General features: G+C 40.2%; 1 protein-coding gene and 1 long non-coding RNA gene across 2 annotated transcripts in view; one reads left to right on the top strand and one right to left on the bottom strand.

Annotated features, from left to right (window-relative positions):
- The window catches only part of LOC144831437 (methyl-CpG-binding domain protein 5-like), a 339,083-nt gene extending 329,327 nt beyond the window's left edge, over positions 1-9,756 (bottom strand). Inside the window, exon 1 of the mRNA XM_078688993.1 lies at positions 9,455-9,756. The gene's annotated coding sequence lies outside the window, so the exon portion shown is untranslated. The remainder of the gene's footprint in view (positions 1-9,454) is intronic.
- Positions 9,757-9,788: 32 nt separating this feature from the next.
- LOC144831453 (uncharacterized) overlaps positions 9,789-21,826 on the top strand; it is a 52,583-nt gene continuing 40,545 nt past the window's right edge. The window contains exon 1 of the long non-coding RNA XR_013610960.1: positions 9,789-9,855. This is a non-coding gene — a long non-coding RNA (uncharacterized LOC144831453). The remainder of the gene's footprint in view (positions 9,856-21,826) is intronic.

Below are 21,826 nucleotides of genomic sequence, written 5' to 3'. Positions count from 1 at the left end.
AGAAGTATTGCTTCCAAAAACACATCATCCTAAAATGGGAAATATTTTTCACCATTGAGCAGAATGAACAGAGTTCCTTGGAATTCTACCTCTTTAAAATCTGTGAGAACGTTCCCCATTCCTGGAGAAGTGACTGCAGAGCACCACCATCAGGATGGGCAGACTTCTACTGAATTAGGCTTTTGAAAATGTGACGAACCAAATTAGCAGCTCTTTACTGCTGTAGAATTAAAGAATATAATTGTATTAGCCTGTTCTGCCTTCAATATAATAGCCTACACTGTAAGTAGAAAGGATTTGGGTAATTTATCACACACCTCTATAAAACGTGAATATTTTCTCACAGCTTCCTTTTTTTTATCTAACTTTGGAGATTTTTTCTACAACCATGCTTGGTGAATCAACGTTCTTGTACACAGTGGCTACCAGTGTTCACTGACAGTAAAACACATCTAATTTACACAGCTATAAGATTATGCAACAACACAATTTGAAAAAAATAAGTAATTTATCTAGATGTCAACCATTCCTCTGAAAGTAAGTCAAGACATTAAAGCTGAGGACATACACAACACAACAACCAACCAACTTTTTTATCCATTCCTTAGAAGAAAAACAATGATCATTTTTAAACGTATCTTTTTAAAAAATCGAAATACATATCATAGACCCCATTTCCTAAACAAAAAAAGGGCACAGATGACAAGCTTCACCTAAGGTGAATAATCTAAAAAAATGAAAAAAACAACAACTGACATATCCTGCTAACCTTTACAGCAGAGAAACGTAAAAGCATCTGAGCTTTTTGAACTAACAAAGGAACAGATGTTGCTCTCTGGGTCTGGCTACAGCTTTATCTGCAACATGGTATCTATCATTAGGAAGAGATAGAAAGCCAAACGGTATATGAATGAAAATAAAAACTTTCTTGTGTAGTTATTTAAAATCTTTCCAAGCATTTTTTTTTAAAAAACACATCGCAAGTTAAAATATATAACCACTAACGTTCCCTTAAGCTATTTTTAAAGACAAGCATGTACGACGTTAATGAGCATACTATTAAAAGATCAAGACTGATAGAGCACTAATAAGCATACCCTCTAGTATTAGCAAACCAAAAGGGTTCTAGGTAACAAAAAGTATAGTTCCTCTGTGTTCAATATTGTGTATATAGATCTTGAACTGTTATTAATCAACAAGACGTTCGAACAGCATACAGAGTTCCAAAGAGTCAGAAATTCTTCAATTTGGTGATATTTTATTCTTATTTTTTCAAAGATCCAGCACAAAATCTGCCAATGTGCCTGGGCCAACATGTGTTTTGTCTGCCCTTAGACTTTTTCAGGGCGGTGTTCACGAAAAGTTGACCCTAAACGAACTACGATTCCAATCACTGAGAAGCTTCTCTCAGAAGATGTATATACCTCCACAATCTTTTGAAAATGGAAGCGACCGTATAATCAAAAACGCTAAACCGTTTGTTGTATTTGATGATAGGTGGTCATGATCCGTTGTTGTGAGCGACCCAAAAGTCCAATGCTCCAGGAGTCACCCCTAAGTCTGAAGTCAGTTGTGTTGCATTATGAACGGCGGTCCCTCATGGCTGTACTGGTTCACTGAAGCAAAGAAATCAGAGAACGGTCCTCTGCAGTCATTTTGGCAGTGGAACTTATCAAGGCTTCCATATCTGCGAACTCCGAAACATAGGGAGTTCTTTTTATTTTGATCTTGGGATACAGTACAGCCATGAGGGGCCACAGTTCATAATGCAACACAACTGACTTCAGATTTAGGGGGTGACTCCTGGAGCGTTGGACTTTTGGGTCGCTCACAACAACGGATCATGACCACCTATCATCAAATACAACAAACGGTTTAGCGTTTTTGATTACACAGTCGCTTCCATTATCAAAAGATTGTTGAGGTATATACATCTTCTGAGAGTGGCTTCTCAGTGATCTGAATCGTAGTTCGTTAAGGGTCAACTTTTCGTGAACACCGCCTTGAAAAAGTCTACGGGCAGACGAAACACGTGTTGGCTTAGGCACATAGGCAGGTTTTATCCGGAATCCTTTTGGATTGCTAATACTAGAGGGTGTGCTTATTAGGGCCCTATCAGTCTTGGTTGTTTGTACACATTTTTTTTTTTTGTGTGTGATTAGCATCTCCTGGTAGTAGATGCGTTGGAGCCACTAGGACCCCAAAAATAATTGTTTTTCTATAAACTTCTTTTTCACACTCTACTACAGTATATGAGATACAATTGTTCTATTTTTTGATTGTGCGGCCTTTTCTCACCCGGTGGGAGCCATTAGTACCAGTTTAATTATAATTACTATTAAAAGATGCATCAATTTAGACTGATAGCAATGAGCCAAAGGACATTTCTAATGTATACTGGTTGCAGGAAGGCAGGTTCTAAGGTTTTCTATAAAATGCATCATGGCAAGTTTCACTATTGACAAGAAGCTATCTAGCAGTGCTTTAACAGTGATATAAAGTGTTCTGTGCTAGTGCAATTATGAGTAAGCCTGCTTGGCAGTTGACTAGCTGGGTACACTGTTATCTGATCTTGGCCAAGGGACACTAGGCATTATGATACACACTTACAACTTTGCAGGACCTAAAAGTAAAGATGTTCACATCTTAAGCAAGCAACAAAAAAGCCAATAGACTCTGGGCATTGTGGCAAGTACTTACAACTTTGCTAGACCTAACGATCAAACAGGTAGTAAAAAAGACAAATATGCGCTAGGCATTGTGGCCAGCACTTACACCTTTGCTGGACCTAAAGATAAAGGAATTCACATTTTAGGAAGGTAGTTAGAGCCAATAGGCATTTCTGGCTTGTTCTAGGTACGAAAGATCAGATTAGAAGGCTGTTCTATAAAGTGCCAAAATGCTAGTAGCGGTTGGTGTGCAAAGTGCCCTGTTAACTGAATCCAGGCCCACTGTCTCAAAACAGTGCAATAAAGTACCACCTGCTAATACAATAAAGAGAAAACATGCTGGGCAATCAGCTAATGAAGTGGTCTGTTGTCTAATCTTAGTCAAAATATTCTGGTTAATGATGTCCCCAGCTCAGGGTCCACGTTCTTATGAGACAGTCGTGTTTGGTCATCTTGCATTCTGTAGCAACCTTCTAGCTTTCGAGAAGAATTTGCCAATTTGGACTAGGTCCTTTGGTACTGCTGAAGTGTTGATGAATGTCAACGCCTTTTTGCTTATTCTTATCTCATTTTGCAAAAACAAAAATTGGCTTCAGATAAATTTGCCTCTGAGGTAGCACACCCAATCAACAGTACACAATGTGTGCTGCAGATTCAGAATGACAGTGGCACAAGCTGACGGCCCATGCCCTGGAGAAGGATTCTTCCAGTGGGACCTTTATTCCCATATAGGCTTTGTTAACCCCTTTAAAGCTAGTAAACAAACCTCCCCAGTGCTGCGCTGTCCATTATCCGGTGCTGAACTGGACGTCCAGCGGTCGCACGCAGCACTGGGGAGGTAGTGCCCGTGACGACCGTTGGCCGACGGCAGCACTTAAGGGGTTAAGACACTGTTCAGCAGTATATTTTTTTGCACTTATTAGCCCAAGGCAGCCTTCAAATAAGGTTTTGTATTTAACAATAGGAGTATAACCCATAACCCACGTTGAGATTTGGGTAGGTACGTTCTTTTTGTGTAAAGTATTTTACATACATGTCCAACTGTCCTTTCTAATGATACCAGTTGAGATATTGTTACTCTATTTCAAATATGGTTGGCAGGAGTTAGCTTCATGAGATGTATGTAGTAAGACCCGCTACTTCTGGAAAGTTTCGGATTTGTTTTATATCGCAGTCTCTTGAAACCTGTTTGCCTTTCTCTATCAAGGTTCTCTATAAGTGATCAAGTGTTATACTTGAATCTATTAAGTCAATCAGGTCAGGTTTAAGGAGGCTCTAGCATTGGCAGGGTACTTTGACCAACTACTTCTTTTGTCTAGAAATATGGTGTTCAGAGCACCTCACGAGAAATCCGAATCTGCCCTGGTCACCCGATGATGGAACTTAATGATATCCTTTTTTTAATTCAATGTCCATATTCACCAGGTCGAATTCTAGATGAATCAATGTGCGCCAGGTGCTTTTAGGGATGTTAAATATTTTCTTATATGATGCTGTGTGACAACACTCTAATGGCTTGGTGATCCTGCCCATAGCTCATTGCAGGTAGCAGTTAAGCCCATATGGTTGTTCGGATGGCCTCATCCGAGCAGCTTTATAAGTAGTGATTTTGTTTGGACAAAGCATAGGTTATATTAGATGCTTTTTCGGTTGCTGTTGCAGCCTGCTAGGAGGTTGTGCCCATATCCGACAGCCAGACACCAAGATAGTTATATTTGCCGATTGTGCATATTTTTAAAGGGCCTAGTTGCCAATCCAATTGATGCCGATTGTGCATATTTTTAAAGGGCCTAGTTGCCAATCCAATTGATGCTTCTTATATCTTTGGCCAAAAATCTGAACTTTTGTGTTGGTAATGTGTGGGTGCAGAGCGCGGTGTGTATTATATACGTAAAAAAAAAAAAGAGTGTGTTCAAAGCCCGCTTCATCCCCACGCGGGTTTGGTCCAACATCACAAGATCGTCTGCATACTGTATATTCCGAAATTTCACCCGACCTAGTTTCGATGGGAATAAGTTTCCTTTCAGCAGTTCCCCAACGAGGTATCGGTATATAAATTAAACAAAGTGGGGGCGATAAGACAGCCCTGCTTGAGCCCTCTGTTGGTATAAATATTTTCCATTGCGTGGGTCGGCATTATTTTGATTCAAACCCAGGTGTCAGAGTACAACAAAGTGATAGCCCGCAAAAGTTGCCTGGGCCTGCCTAACTCCACCAGTTTTTTCCAGAGGATATTGTAACTAATTCCGTTGAACACTGCACTATAATCTAATAAGAAGCAGGCATATAATGGGGGGTAGTAGCTTCAATGGCCTTTTCGTTCAGATAGGAGAGAGCGATCAAGTTGTCCAACATAGAGGCGTTGGGCTGGAAGCTCATCTGATAGTTTGGTTAAAAAAAATCATTGATCCAATCTTCCAGTTTGTGTACCAAATAGTATATTCCCATTCCACCCTACTATGTAACAACTTTACATCTTGCAGCCCTTTCAGCTTAGACCTCCCAAAAAAACATAAAAACAGTCTTATTCACTTTTTCCTGCTTTGATCCTTTCTGGATTCAAGAGCTCAACATACTTCAAAAGGGTCTTTCAGAGCCTCTGTGAATTAAGCCAAATGTCCCTTAATTTATCTTTCTCTACCCAGGGTAGCCATATAGGTTTTGTTTTTTTAACAACAATTTTTATTTTGTCAATAGTCACATACAATGCAGGGCTCTGTAACCCAGAGACATCCAGCCACTTAATACTCAAAGCATAGTGCGCTGACATTTTACATAAACATTATATCAAAGAAAACTGAAAATATAAGAAAAAATAACCCCCCGCACTGTCATTATACACCACCAATGATTGAACACAGTTGCCCGCGCATAGAGAACACCATTCGCAGGACCCAAAAAGCCCAGAGCCACAACTACTGTCCAGCTTATCCCTCAAGTGCCACATCTCTCACGACAGGGGGCTCCAAATCCAAGCCCCAATAAACCGCCCATCTCTTCCAGAACTTGTAGTGTTTCATTGGGCACCCACGTGCCTGAAAGATGGGAACCTCCAAGAGCTATACAGTTTTTACCTAACACACTACACAAGACCATGTAGACCACTAAATTCTAAAAGGATCAAATTGGATTTGCAAATCCAGTGGTGAGGTCATCTTGTTGGGTCTTGACCTCTGAGGAAGCTGGGGAGGACGTTAGAAACCCATAATAAGAGCTAACGTGCAATCTATTCTAGGTGCAAGCATATAAAATACAGACTGAAATGTCAAACTATTGGGAAAAGTGTAATGAGCAGGTAGTCTTAAAGTGAGGGAGCACCATAATGACAAGCGGCAGACAGTAACGCAAATGACACACCGTGGATACACATACATGGTGCACATAGAGAAATTGGTATTTGGACATGACAGTTTGAGGACATAACTTGAAGTCTACTGGTTTGGTCTACAATCCCCCTGACGAAAAGCCCTTTAGACCTGAAATTCACTGGGGTTTGGGGGAAGTGATGGATTGTCAAACGATATGCTAATGATAGAATTTAAGAAATGAAGTGGTTACACACCTGGAAGTTTGTCATACTGTGGTGACGAAATACTAATAAAATGAATGATTCACGAAAATCAGAACTTTTTGGTTATTAAGACGGATGAAATTGAACTATGATAATATTGACTAAGGAAGTGGAAACACCTAGCAATTAAGGTGAAGCATATAGTTTTCTATACGTGCATATGGGGGTTGCACACAGAGAAAAACAGGGTTGGTCCTTATGCCTGATGAAACCAAAGTAGTCAACTTTGTACAGGGGTAAAAGACATATGACTGTGGCAGAGGTTGAGATAGGTAGGCGGGCAAAATACATTTAGCACTTAACTCTAAAAGCAGTAGGTCTGGGAGGTCTGTTTTATTTTTGGTTTTAAACACACATTTTTAATCTCATTTAAAAGGCAAAACGTGGTTATAAACAGCACGTGAAGTACAGATGACACATGGAGTTGAGTTTTGATTACTGTTGAAAGTGCAAAATAATTTGTTAGGTCAATGCGGGGACAGAAAGTGTGACACCTGTTGGAGCGATGATATCGATCTGCAAATTTTCTTGGTTCAAAGAATGACCAATGGAACTCCAATGGTATTCTTACCAAAATACAGCATTGCATTGTTTTGCAACCAGAAAGTGATCAATGAACTGGAAGAGTTCCAGAAAACCACATAAAAAAGAAAATGTGACATCAGCTGGTAGAATGGGATGTACAAAAAGGCGGACATGGAATCCTTGCCTTACTTACACTCTGGGCTCCAGGAAGCTAGTAATGGAGAAAACTCAGAGGTAGAATAAATGAATGGTAGAACTCCTACGAACTATTAATTATGAGTAAATTACAAAATGAAACATATATGTAAACCTTTGGAATTCATAAGTATGTGCATGTCCCGTCAAATCAACAGAAAATCAAAATCATATCTGAATAGCTTAGATTCAAGAGCAAGTAGTGGCTGTGTTCACGTGCAAAAGGCGCAAGTTATGTGTTGCAGCTGTGAGGAGTAGACGATTTGATCTGAGTTGCAGCTGTGAGGAGTAGACGATTTGATCTGAGTTGTATATCACCAAAATTGGTACTTTAATATATGATGGAATAATCAACAACACGAAAATGGTTTGTATGACATATATTAATGGTACTAAACGTCCACAAGACATTGGACAAAATAACAATAACCATCCAATGCAAGACATTATTAGACAAAACACACACATCCAGCACAGCATAAATATGCAATATTGTTAATTATTTTCAGGCTCACAAAATCATGCAACCACGCCAATACAAGAAACACCAACCAACTAGTGTGTTAAACAGAAAACCAATCACGCACTGTACACAGTCCGGGTGGTCATGGATATCACTGCTTGTTAACATGAACTGTTGACTCCAGTTAGCTCACACTCGCATAACACCATGCCGGACAGTATGCAAGCCAAATATTTAGATACCACCAAGCTTTTTGGAAAGCACTCTGTCCACACCCATCCCTTCTAATTAGCAATGAGCAGCATGCCCCAAATGTAAACAATAACAAAACTACAAATATGCTATATGACACCTCATAAACCAAATTAGACTTTGATCTGTAACGAAACCCTAAAAACCAGGTTTGTAAAGAGGCAGACTGTTAGTGCTGTGAGGCCATACCAATGGCAGCACACACGTTATAAGAATACAAGCAACATAAAAATTGTTATTACACAGGCAGTAAGTAGACACTGTCCACAGACGAATTACACTCAAAGAGTGTGTGTATTCTTACGCACACTCTGTCCAGACAGTGAAACTGAGAGCACATTGACTTCTACAAAAATCGGGAAAGCAGTAACACTACGAAATTAATAAATGAAATGAGTGCAGAGTACTGTTAAACGTACTGTACTTTCAATGTATTATCACATTCACAGCCAGTCACTTTCACCGCCTATTTACCAACAATTTCAGGTGACAGAGATCGAATGTACCATCATGTTAAGGGGCACAGTGATTCCAGTAGAGGTTCTTCATTAATAAATACATAAAAACATATACTACAAATAGACAAAAACAGTCAAGGTGCACAGCAAAAATACAGAGCATAAACAAATTGACACGTTGACTGTTTAAAGAGATAGGAACCCAGAGAGTACAGCAGACACATATAAAGTACAACATAACACAGACAGTGACAAACAGAAAACGCACAAGAAGAAAATACTGAAAAAAAGCACTTATTAAGAAGATACTGAAACAGAAAGCAAACAAGGACAACACTCAGACTGCACATAATGACACGCAAAAGATGCAAAGATTGACACACACCAAGAACACAAAAGATGCACACGCTCAGTTCAGACTGGGACCAGAGAGAAACCTAAAAGGAACAGACAGTGACATGCTGAGTGGTGATTGTAACATACACGGGGTAAAAATAGTAACACACAGAGAATAAAGACAATGACACACAAGGGAGCATACACTAAAACGATATGTAACCAGTAACATACAGGGTGTACACAATGAAATACAAAACACATCTCACAAGTTGAAGAATAGCAAATCCGTAGTCTGCACAGCAATTACACATACATGGATAAACAATATGTGCAGAGAGCCTCAGTTTGCATGCACATACTGCCAAAGACATTGTGTAAGTATCAAGATTTGAGTGAACAGAGGACTCCATGTCACCTGCCAACGGTTTTTCAGTACGGCGATTTAAACAGATCGGTGCATTGTGGCTAGTTGACTGGTTTGACTCCAATAAACCAACTAAGGTAACATACCGGGGGAAATACACGCAAGGCGCTGTCAGTGCCACCCACAAGGTGGTGACAGTGGCACACGCACGTGGCACATATACTGAGTGCACTGTGTTCACAACCTATAAACGGAGGGTGAACACTAACACATTCAATGTAAGACAGTAACACCCAGGGTACATTCACATAGGAGCTCAATACAAAGACACGCTGGTTGCACGTACAGGATGGAGACAGGGACACACAAATTGCAGATGCTATATTACAAACACATCGGATGCACACACTGAAACATCCAAATCCACGCACTTAGTCAAAAGTGAAGACAAATATATATATACATGTGGTGCAGTCAATCAAATGCATGGGTGTTGACATAAACATGGTGAAGAACGGTGAGCTACAGGACCCTAGATCTCAGTACCCTATGGCTGCTCGTACTTGTGGCATCCCTTACAACTCTGTTAGTGGCTGCTTGTGGCACACTTGCACTCACCTCTGCCGCCCTGGGAGAGATGTTAAGGGCCTTGCAGGGGTCTTCTTCTTCCTTCTCCTCCCCCCTCCTCTTCTGGCCTTTAAAAACAAAGGGCAGTAAAGGCTGTGCCAGGCTGCTTCTGCCCCTGGGGAGGGAGGCGGGGGCTTGATTCCTCTGTAGTAGATACACGAGTCCAGCACGAATCCCAGGAAGAATGCAGATCATCAGAATACCCCCGGCTGCTGTTTTCTTTTTTTCCCTTTTCCTGGGATCCACAGCCCACAAAATCATGGAGTTTCCTCTTGCGCATGCGTACTATCTACCGAGCAAAAAGGGGCAGCCCTGGGGATTCCTTACCCACCATGCAACGCGAGCGACTCTTGGGAGCCACAGGGAGAATGAGGAAAGAGGAGGAGGAAGAGGTAAAAAAGCCAGAAGACATAGCCAATGTTAAGCTTACATAGTCAGCTGTGCGGGAGGGACACGGCAACTTGCAAAGCAAATGTGACACCCTTTTTACGTTGCAACAGAATCAGCGACAGAACAATGAATTAAATGGTAATTGAATAAGGACACTCGGTAATTCAGAACCATACTAGTAGTTTCAAGTTTTTTTGTGTGTCCCAGTTTTATATTATTTTGAAATACATCATAATTGTAGCTAGTTTAGTCTTTGAACGTTGTGTTTTCATCGTGAGAAAGTATAATTCGCAATCTGTTTTTTAAGACACTCGTTTATTTTCCGTCGACAACGTAGACTTCTGTGGACTTGAAGTAATATGATCTGTCATCCACTGGAAGTGTGATAATTCAAAGATGGCAGACATATTTTCCCCACTAAGGCTAATCCTTCGTCCACATTTAATTACTCGCTTAGTTTGTGTTTTACATGGAGTTTTACATCTAAGCAAAAAACAATGAGAAGGGTGTATACCTTAAAACGATTATTTTCGCAATTAAAAACGGGAATGTGAAAATGTTCATTAAATGTCTGATAAACATACTTTTTTTATACATGTCTTTTTAATTAGTCAATAAATGGCAAACTGATTAGGCGTTTTTAATAAGTCAAACTATTTTAAAGTGGCTCTAAACATAAAAATTGTTTACGTGTTTTTTTTTTGTTATGTTCCTTTACTATTGTCCCTGTTATGAAAAGAGCCGTCGTGGTTACGCGCGCGGAGGACGAAAGAGGTCATTACGTGTCTACGGCAATGGTAGGGCCAGTTGGGCATAAACACGGCGGAAGGATTGAGATGACAGGGGTCAATATAAAAAGGCAACCATCTTGTATTGGACATTACGCGTGTACATTTGATGACAAGAGTTTCTCGGATCATGTTTTTTTTTTTTACGATACTATGCGACAGAAATATAAATATACAAACAATGTGTTCTTTTACACGGCAACTTTAACAAACTAACTTAATGACATACATAATTATCACCAAGATGATAGTTTAATCATTGAGGGAAACTCAAACAAGTAGGACAACTCACGAGGATAAATATCCCAAAGATCTGCAAAATTTCAGTAGCCGAAGATGTTCGAGTTGCTCATTTTCGGCAGACACGACGATACAATAGTGACATTTGGTAGTCCGTCGTCTATTTCTAAAATAAGGATAATAAAGCTAGGGGCCATCTCTTCAAACCGGCGACGGACAGTAACCTGGGCAATACGCTCAATACTTTGACAAAAGAGTGTCCCTTTGAAAATCTAGCCTGATTTATTCAATTAAGGGGCATACTCCATATAAACGTACACAACAGTATTTCTTACTAGCATGATTACCCCTATTCCTCGTCTCACTTATTACAAATGAGCTGTTGTCACCTCATTTATTTTATTTTATTTAATGCTTTTTTATAAAGCGCAGACTTTACCCGAAGGTGTCAGAGCACTGTACAATAGAACCAGTTACGTTACATGAGAGAACTGTTGCAGGAATAGAACAAACAAAAATAGCATGAACAGACTGTACAAGCAAAAGTAAGAATACATATGACAAATTTTACAATGACTAAAGAACTTCCTAGCGAACAATAGCAGGATTTGGAATCAAAACAACACAGGGAAAAGGAACACAATTTCAAACACAGCAAGCACGGGATGTATAAGCAAACATATTAACATATGTGACAAATTTACAATGATTACAGAACTTCCTGGCAGGGTCTGAGAAGGAGGGAATTAGTTCTGAAAGTGTCTTTGGAATAAAAGAGATTTGAGGTCCGCTATGAAGATCTGGATGCAGGTGATGGCACGGAGCGAAGGAGGAAGCGAGTTCCAGGTTCTCACCGCATTACCTCAGAACGATTGTGCCAACAGTTTTTCTCTTTTGAAGGAGGGGGGTTCAAGAAGGAACTTTTCCGCATTCCGAGAAGGTCTTGAGCCTCCAGACAGTTTGAGTTTATTCGCCAGATAGCGAGGGGAGGAAGAGTGCAAAGCTTTGTGGGTGATGCACGCTGTTTTGTAGATAGCTCTAGCCTCGATGGGAAGCCATCGTAGAGAAGACAGGATAGAAGTGATGTGGTCACTTCGTTTGGACCCTGAAATGAAGCGTGCTGCTGAATGGGGGACGGATTTGAGGGGGGAGAAGTGAGATTTTGGAAGGCCAGTCAGAAGAGAATTACAATAGTCAAGTCTAGAGAGAACTAGCAATTGGACCAAGGTTTTTAGGTCATTCTCCGGGAAGAACCGACGAATCCCCCATAAAAGTCGCAGTTGATAACGTGCGCTCTTGGCCATGGAGTTGATGTGTGAGATTAGGTTGAGTCTTTTGTCAAGTATGACACCTAAGGATTTAGCGCAGTCCACAATGATGGGTTTACTGTTGAGTAGATTTGATTGATCCATCCAGGCTTGAACAAGAGGCGGAGAGAGAGAGCTAGATATGAGGAGAAATTCAGTTTTGGAGGGATTGAGAATGAGTTGGTGAACTAGCATCCAGTTGTGAATAGTGTTGAGAGTAGAGCTGAATAGTGAGAGATCATGAGGGGAAGACACCTTGAGGTAGATTTGGATGTCATCTGCATAGAGATGGTAGAGGATTCCAGATTTGCTTAGAAGGTTCCCTAATGGTTCCAGATAGAGATTGAACAGAGTGGGAGCAAGGATAGAACCTTGAGGGACGCCTTGACCAACCACCAGTGGAGACGAGAGACTATTTGCAATCTTGATCATTTGGGATCTGTCTGTGAGGAAAGAGGCAAACCATTTGAGTACTGTGCCTTCCACACCATTCTCTGTTGAAGAATGTTAAGGAGGGTGTTGTGATTAACAGTGTCAAAAGCTGCAGAGAGGTCAAGAAGAATCAGAAGGCACGATTCCCCTGAATCGAGAAGTTGCAGCGCATCATCGATCACTTGCAGCAGGATTGTTTCAGTTTTGAATAAAGCCTGACTGGAACATGTTGAGGAGATTATTGTCCATAATGTGTTGGGACAGTTGTTTTGCAACACATTTTTCTGTGATCTTTGAAAGAAAAGGGAGATTGGTGATGGGGCGGAAGTTATTGAGGTCATTTGCATCTGCAGAGGGTTTTTTTTAGAAGGTGGGTAACCTGTCCTGTTTTGAGGACACTTGGGAGGGATCCTTGACTGGGGAAGAGATTGACTAGCCTGGTCCAGTAGGAGAGAGTGTTAGTATAGAAATCAATGGCGATGCCACTGGGAATGGGGTCAGAGGAATGGTTGGAGGGTTTGGTTTCCCGGATGCATTTGAGGAGATCAACCTCTGAGATGGCGGCAAAGTTCTGCCAAGTGACTAAGGATTTTCGCTCCTCTATGGGGGTGGGGTGGATGACCTGTTCCACCAGAGATTTTACCTTTTGATCAAAGAATATAGCGAACTCAGTTGCTTTCTTTGATGCATCCTCAGGCTGGATGGTTTGGGGAGAACAATTTGGGTTTTTGATGAGGTCGAAAAGTTTTGTGGGTCTGTTTTTAGCTGAATTGAGGAGGGATCTGAAGTGTGATGTTTTTTCCTGTAAGATGTGTTTGTGGTATATGGATCTTGCTGAACGTAAAAGAGAGAGGTTGGGGGTGGATGGAGATTGTCTCCAGTGCTTCTCTAAGATTCTAAGGTTTTTCCTTTCGTCATAGAGAGCTTTGTTGAACCAAGGAGCTGATGGGGTGGGTCTTTTCCATTTGCTTTGGAGTGGAGCAACCTTGTCGTTTTCGACTGCAAGGATTGAGAGGCAAAGGGAAGTGAGATCGTTGACATCCGTATTGGGGTCTAGACTAGGAAGAGACTGCATAGCAGAATCACACAGAGTCTCAAGATCAATGATTTTTGTGTTGCTGAACCACGTAGAGGCTCTTTTGGGTTGGCCGAGAGTTAAAATGTGAGATAGGTGAAAACAGAAGGGAATGAGGAAATGGTCAGACCAGTTCACATGGTTGGGTGAAGCAGTGGTAATCTGGTCTGATTTGGAAATCACAAGGTCCAGAATTGAGCCCTTGGCATGTGTAATTTCCGAGCAGTGTTTTGCAAGATCGTTAGCGGAAAGAAAGGTTGCAAGCTTGTTGGCAGCCAAGTCTTCCAAAGAGCCCCAGTGGAGATTGAGATCACCTAGGAAGATCTGCTTGTCGCTCTGTGAATATTGGTCACTAATGAAGTCAATTAATTCCTCCATGAAGGAAGAGCAATTTCCAGGCGGGTGGTAGATGGTATGGAACCTGAAGGGTGTGCCATGATGAACTTGGAATTCTAGGGATAGGCATTCAAAGGTGCGAAAGAGGGTAGTGGGAGAGGCTTTGATTTGGAGGGTGTTTCTGAAGATAATCGCAACACCTCCCCCGATCTTGCCTGGTGTGTCGTTTCTGAGAATAGAGTAGTCAGTAGGTAACAAAAGATCAAATGAAGTGTGACAGGAGTCATTAAACCAGGTCTCAGTGAGAAAGAGCATGTCGAGATTGTGGTGAGTGATGGTGTCGGAGATTTCCAGTTTGTGTTTGGTTGCAGATCTGCAGTTATGGAGCATACAGTGTAGCTCTGACGCAACTGTTTTGGTGATGTGAGTGTCTGGACTGATGAGGGCTCCTTGGATGCTAGCCCCACTGTAAAGATGAGGGAGACAAGATTTATAAAAAAATAAATCTATTAAGTGCTGTATAAGGACCCACTAGTGCGCAGGAAACACATCCAATTCTGTCAGATCTCCAACCGTTACTGTCCACAAAACAAACCTAAACATTCCTTGATACATCACTACATTCTAAATGACCTAGTGATAAATCTATATTATATGCAATGTATAATAGAAATAAAGAGGAGACATAATACCACATGTATCTTTTTAAACAAACAAAAAAATAAAACAAAAACAAGAGAATAAGAAAATGCAAAATAAATTCCTATACACAAAGCATCTAAAATATAGTCATCAAATTTCTTAGGCATCCTACATTTCCTTTTTTGGAACGCAGAAGTTTCTTGAACCAAAGAATCTGAATCAAAAGCTGCTTCTTCATTAGATTGAGATACATTAGTTTAAGAAAAACTAGCACATGTACCCTCTGCCTCATTATCATTATGATCAATCCATAAAGGACCACCATCTCCTTCATATAAAAAAAATGTTCTTGCCCTGGTTTAAGAACCACAACAGAACTTTTATTCCACCAACACTTGTCCTTAAGAAGAACAGACATATCAGTAACTCTTTCAACCTTGAAGGGATTAGTAAACTTAGAGGAACCCTTGCTGTTGAATATGGTTTTGATGATACGTACCCAATCACCAACTTTTATATTTTTACCTCTTACTTTATGAAATTAATCATAATAACTTTTGCCAGAAATCTGTGAATCAGCAATATTCTTCTTAGCTTTGTCAATAAAGGATTCCAAATTATCCATTCTGGCTTCTTTTTTTAAACACAGGTGTTAACAAAGATTTTGCTTGTCTCCCTCTCATTAAAAAATAAGGTGAAACTCCAGTACATTTATTTGGAGTCGGATGATAGATCCACGCTTTGTCTTTCAAAAATTCAAAAACATCTAACTTACTCTCTAAAGCTGCTTGAATACATTCTTTTATGAATCTATTAGCCCTCTCAACTTGACCATTAGCATGAGGACAATATAGAGGTGCTTTTTCAGACTGCACACCAAACTTGTTTAAAATAATTTCCTTTTGTTTGAAATAAATTGCACCCCATTGTCAGATAAAATGGTATCAGGTTCTCCTTCAATTCTAAAGATGTTTTACAAAAATTCAATAACTACATCAGTTACTGGATGTTCAACAAAAGTGAAATAAATCCACTTTGAAAAATTGTCAATTACAACAATAGAAAATCTTTTCTCCCTACCTAAACAATTATATGGACCAGAGAAATCAATATTTTTTTTTCCCAAGGTTCTATGGGAACTTCTTGAATAGATAATGGTTGTGTAGAAACCTTCCAATGCTTATCCGATTTCACACAAACTGAACAATTATCCACCATCCTTTCAACACTGGCATCCATACCAGGCCACCAATAATGTGCTTTGAGTAATTTCGTTGTACCTGATACACCTGGATGTCCTAAATGGGCCAATTGAATAAGTTTATCTCTGATACTTGCAGGTGGAACAAACAAATCCTGTCTTAAAAGAATATTATTCTCAATACTAAGCTCCTCAGCAATTTGAGCAAAAGTTCCACAATGAACATCCAGCTTCTTACAAGACGGACATCCATTAACAACGAAATGCTTTACCTTAGTTAAAATAGTATCATTAATCATAGCATCCTGCCATTCTTTTTCTGAAATAGCCGTATTACATGTATCAACAGCATCCACCAATGCCACGACACGCTCATGTTGATCAACTATCTCATGGTCACATTCATCCAAAGGAGGAAGTCTGGATAAGCAATCCGCTGTGAAAGTTTTTCCTCCAGGAATATGTTGTATTTCAAAATTGAACTCTTGCAATCTTGCAATAAGCCTCACAAGTCTGGAAGAAGCCTTACCACTTTTAACACCATCCATCAAATACGTTTACATCATAAAAACAAGAGGCTTATGATCTGTAACCAGAACAAATGGTCTTCCCCACAAAAAACTTTTGAACTTTTCTACTGTCCAAACGCAGGCCAATGCCTCTTTTTCAATGGTGCTATAATGCCTCTCTGCACCTCGAATCCCTCTTGAAATGAATGAAATTACCCTTTCTTAGCCATCTACTATCTGCGTAAAAACAGCACCCAGCCCAATGACACTCGCATCCACTGTGACAAACGATTTCCCTCTGGGGTCGATCGTATTAAGACCTGGCGCTCTGGCAATTAGTTTCTTCACATTAATAAAACCTCATCATGCACATCCGTCCAAACAAATTGAGAATCTTTTTTTAACAGTTGTCTGAGAGGTTCAACAACAAGAGCATATTCCTTAACAAACCTAGAATAGTACTCACCTAACCCCAAGAGAGAACGCAATGAATCCTTGTCTTGTGGTCTTCTAACATTCTCTAAAGTACTAACAAGATCTTCCTTTGGAAAAATACCATCCGAAGTAATTCTGTGCCCCAAATAATTAATTTCTTCAACAAGAAATTTGCACTTATCTTTGCTCACTGTCATACCTTTGTTACCTGAAATATGCAATACTTTGTCAAGGATTATATTATGTTGTTCACCCTTTTCTGCAAAAATTAAGAGGTCATCCTGAAATGACTGTACACCCTTTATTCCTTGGAAAAGATTTTCAATAAGCTTTTAAAAAACACTGGCCGCTAAGGCCAAGCCGAAAGGCATCCTTAAAAATCTATAAAGACCAAAAGGAGTGATTAAAGTTGTCAGGTCTTTTGAAGATTCATCAAGAAGTACCTGATGGTACGCGGATTTGAGGTCTATAACTGAAAAAAAAATTGCTCCATTAATAGCTTGTAACATTTCTTGAATACGAGGCAACGGATAAGTGTCAACAACAATGTTCTTATTAAGGGACCTGAGGTCAACACATAATCTTAAATCCTGTTTTTTTTAAGTGCGATTACAATGGCGGAAACCCATTCTGAACTGTCTGTGGATTCAATAATACCATCTGAGCATAAAGTATCTAAATGAGATTTCAATGTTTCTCTTATGCCCAGTGGAACCATACGTACTTTGTGCTGAATAGGCACCGCTTCTTTTTTAAATATGATTTTGTGCAAAAAACCCTTGACCTGTCCAACCTCATTTTTAAAGACCTTGCTATGCTTTTTTAGAATCGTTTCTAAAGAAGATCTATCAATGGAAATATTGTTAACATCTTAGTCTCTTAATTGAATAGGGCGATCTGAACCAGGACACAAATTAATTTGTCAAATCAAACCACCCTACAATGTTTTTGCCATCAATGGCTACATAGATTTTTGTAAAAATGTTCCTTCCCTCGAATTCTAATGTGTCTTCAAAAAATCCTAACATGGAAATATCAAAATTGCCAAACGCCTTGGGGTTTACATCACTTTTCTTAAGATTAACATCCTTCCAATTTTCATTAAAAAAAATATCTGAAAGAATGGTAATGGGTGACCCTGAATCAGCCTTGGCTTCGAACTACACTTTACCTACTAATAATTTACCTAAAGGTGCTTTAAAAGGAATGGTTACATTGTTAACATCATCATAGAGTGTAAGTAATACATTTTGTACATCATGTTCAATATTAGATATACTATTAACAGTAGAATTCATTGTTTTCTTTTGTGCATGACACACCGCCGAAAAATGACCAACTTTTCCACATTTTATACATTTCCTCTTTAAAGCAGGACAATCAGGAAAATTCGTCAAATGTGTCTTAGCACCACATCTGAAACAACTTGGTTTACTATTAAATTTGCCCTTATTATAAGAATATATAGCCCAAACAGGAGAGGATGAGGAAACATTTTTACATTCTTCTGCAGAAATAACCTTCGAAGAAATAATTGACCTCTCTATTCCTTTTGCAAGATATAATACTTCACTTAACGTGGGATTCCGACAGGCAAGACATCTCTCCTGTATTTTATTTGACTCACAATTAAAAATAAATTGATCTCTTATAAAATAGTCAACAGTTGCACCATATTCACAATTTGCAGCCAAAACTCTTAAGTGCTGCAACATATTCTTCAATAGTTTCATCTGGAAGTTGCTTCCTTTTGTGAAAAGCATGCCTCTCAATTAAAACATTGAGCTCATCCGAAAATTGTTTTCCCAACCTCGCTATAGCCTCTTTATAAACATTCCAGCCTTTACCTCCTCCACTAGGTGGTGGAATGGGAATGAGATTTTAAAAAATGTCAATGGCAGCATTACCAAGAAAACGAAACCAAATAGCTTTCATCCTTTCTGGTGAAAATTTAGAACCATCTATAACAATAATGTAATTCTCAAAAGATTCAAGCCATTTTTTCCATTCTAACTTTGGTTTGCCAGTAATCTGTAGAAAAATCGTAGGTTGATTACAAATTTGTGATGTAGCCATAATGATTAAAATATGAATAAGCAATACAAGAGATTGTAATGATAAATAGTCAACTGTAAATTACAAATAATGCTCTAAAATGTGAAAAACTCTAATTAAAATTTGAGTGTGCACATCACTGAGGAGACATGCTAAAATAATTGCTGAAAGTTCAGTGTGCGCACCACTATATAAATGAGCCAAAGTAAGGATTCAGTCAAGTGAGCGCATCACTGTAAACTTGCACTGAAGAGTCAACAAAATCAAATACGTTTCAGGAACCTTTTAAAAGAAGTAAATGAAGTGAAGGTAAATACCAATCAGGCCGCTTCAGTATCAGGCCGCTTCAGTAGAATAATCCTTTTGAAGTGGAAGAAAACAGTGGCTTAATAAAGCGCTGAGAAATCGGTAGCGGTAGAGAAATTGGTACCGGTGACAATTTAAAATGGCCGCTGATGACGTAAACATTGAACTTGACGCCGATCCCTTAGCAACCATGTCAACAAAATGGTCATAAATGCGTGTAGGTAACGTGCCAGAAGAAACGCAGCGTAGAGTGATTCCCGCGATGAGACGTCACAGCGTAGCGTGTTGTTGGAGCAATGAGAACCTCCCGACATGCGTCACTTCACTCGTCACTTTCCAGACTCAGGAAAGGAATCTTGACATCTCTCGCGCAGCACCCCTCGCGTAGAAATCCACGAGCTGGCATCCACGAGCACACGATAATAACGGGAAAAGGTACAGTACCTTAAACTGAAATTTGACGAAAAATCAGCAGGTATAAAGCCTCAAATGGTGATCGACAGTGGCAAATATTTCAGGAATAATTTTCCGCCGAAAAAAAAAAAATGCTGAATGAATTCGAAAGTTCACAAAAATTTTATGCACAGTCGGTCAGCTCGTTAAAAACACCTCGTCGCCATAGTAAAGACGAGAGGGAGACAAGATTTATAAAAAATAAATCTATTTATTAAGTGCTGTATAAGGACCCACTCGTGCGCAGGAAACGCATCCAATTCCGTCAGATCTCCAACCCTTACTGTCCACAAAACAAACCTACACATTCCTTGATGCATCACTACATTCTGAATGACCTAGTGATAAATCTATATTCTATGCAATCTATAATAGAAATAAAGAGAAGACCTAATACCACACCCACCCAACCAGGTTGGGTGTCATAAAGAGAGCTGGCATCCCTGGTTTCTCCTATTTTATCTTCCTGTGTTGACTGGAGGAAGAACACAGGAGGTCCCTGCAGGGATCTGGACTTTAGTGTGACATTGTTTACCTCCCATGCTGGGCCTGTGGGGGCGCTTGCATCCATTGTGGGAGAAACATTCGGTGAAAGGTTCTTTTGGTGCTTCTTTTCCCTGAGATGGCATTTGTAGTGTCTTCACCAAGTCTGGAGCATGCAAATAAATTACACCACACAGAAGCTGTAGTTAAACACTTCTTTATTCCTCAGCATACACTCAACACTGTGCATTATCTCCTACTCCAACCACACTCTCTGTCAGGAACTGATCGGGCGCCTACGTTGATCTGCACACTACAAGCCCCAGAAGGCATAAAGCCGCTCAGTCTATTTATGTCACGTGACTCAGAAGAGCGTCCTACGTGATTCTTGTATCTATGCTTGGTTGGGGGACTGAGACGCTTGGTTCCACATCTGTCCCGTTCTTCGACTTACTGTACAGGTTCCCGGCTGGGAGCTGTCGCCTGTATACTATTCTGAACCCGAGGCTTCTTGTTCTCGTTTGCTGTTCGGCTGAGCAGCAACGGAGGGTCCGTGTTTCCGTTAGCGGCTGTGGCGGAAGGCGGAACATTCTTTCTTCATTGAAGCCTGTGGTTTTTTTGTAAAATTTTTATTTTTGGTATTTGCTCAAGAGTGAAAGAGAAAGCAAGAAAAGTAAGAAGGGATAAAAGAAGGAGAAGAACAATAGAACTGGCGACATACCGTGGTTTTTGGCTTCCTTTGGATTCCTGTTCAGCTGAACAGGAGTGCTTGGCATTTCTTCATCTTTTCCATGTCTGCGGCTGCGGCAGGAAGCGGACACGCAGTGAGTCTGCCAAGACTCGGTTCCCCATGTGTGTTCCGGTCTTCTCCCTGCTCGGCTGAGTAGGGCCCATCACCATCTCCTCGCTTGCAGTTCTGGCGAGGTCAACATCCTATTTTCTTTTCGTGCCCAGTAGGGCTGGATTGCAGGACACGGGCAAGTTGGTGTTTCCGGTTGAGTCCAGGGGAGTATGGTCCGGTAAGCGATCTTCCCTCATGGAGTACTTTCTGTGACTTTGTTTATTTTTTGAATTCCTTAACTTTGTGTTCTTTGCCTGCATTTTGGATTACCTGGGTATCTCGTGACATTCCAAGGAGTATCCGTTACCATTACTTTTGCCAAATACTCTGTTCCTTCTGGCTAGAAGGAGTTCATTATTTATCACATACTTCTTTGTTCAGGAACTTGTTTCTCCTTTCTCAAGCAGGATTGAGCAGGGGTTTCTTTTGTTCTATAAAAGATTGGGGGCTGTGAGTTCTTGGTACGTATGAGAAATGGAGAAGTGATTGACCTGTTGCAGTGGTTTGAAGGCACCTGTAACCTTATGTGTTTGTCTCATAGGATGTCGCTTCATACATTGAATCCAGACACCATTACATAGATTTACATGAAGGGTCCACCTCCTAGTTGAATGAATTCAGAAAGGTGTGTGTTGTTCCTAGCGAGACCTATTGAGAGTAGTTAGAATTATAGGGTGTATCTAATATTGTCATTTCTCGTTTCAGGTATCCCTTCCACTGCAGCCCCTCCCTTCCTTCCCTCACTTGATTACCTCTATGCTCTGCGTGTTTACCATTTCAGAGTGTGGGGCAGTCAGGAGGTGGACCCCTTTAAGCATCACTAAATTCTGGAGGAGTTCGGACCGTGACACTCTCCACCTTTCCGCATAG

This window comes from Lissotriton helveticus, chromosome 1_1 (assembly GCF_964261635.1).
Source record: "Lissotriton helveticus chromosome 1_1, aLisHel1.1, whole genome shotgun sequence".
In the NCBI taxonomy this organism is placed as follows: Eukaryota; Metazoa; Chordata; class Amphibia; order Caudata; family Salamandridae; genus Lissotriton; species Lissotriton helveticus.
The sequence above is the reverse complement of the archived record's forward strand: the minus strand, read 5'-3'. Positions and strand labels throughout refer to the sequence as shown.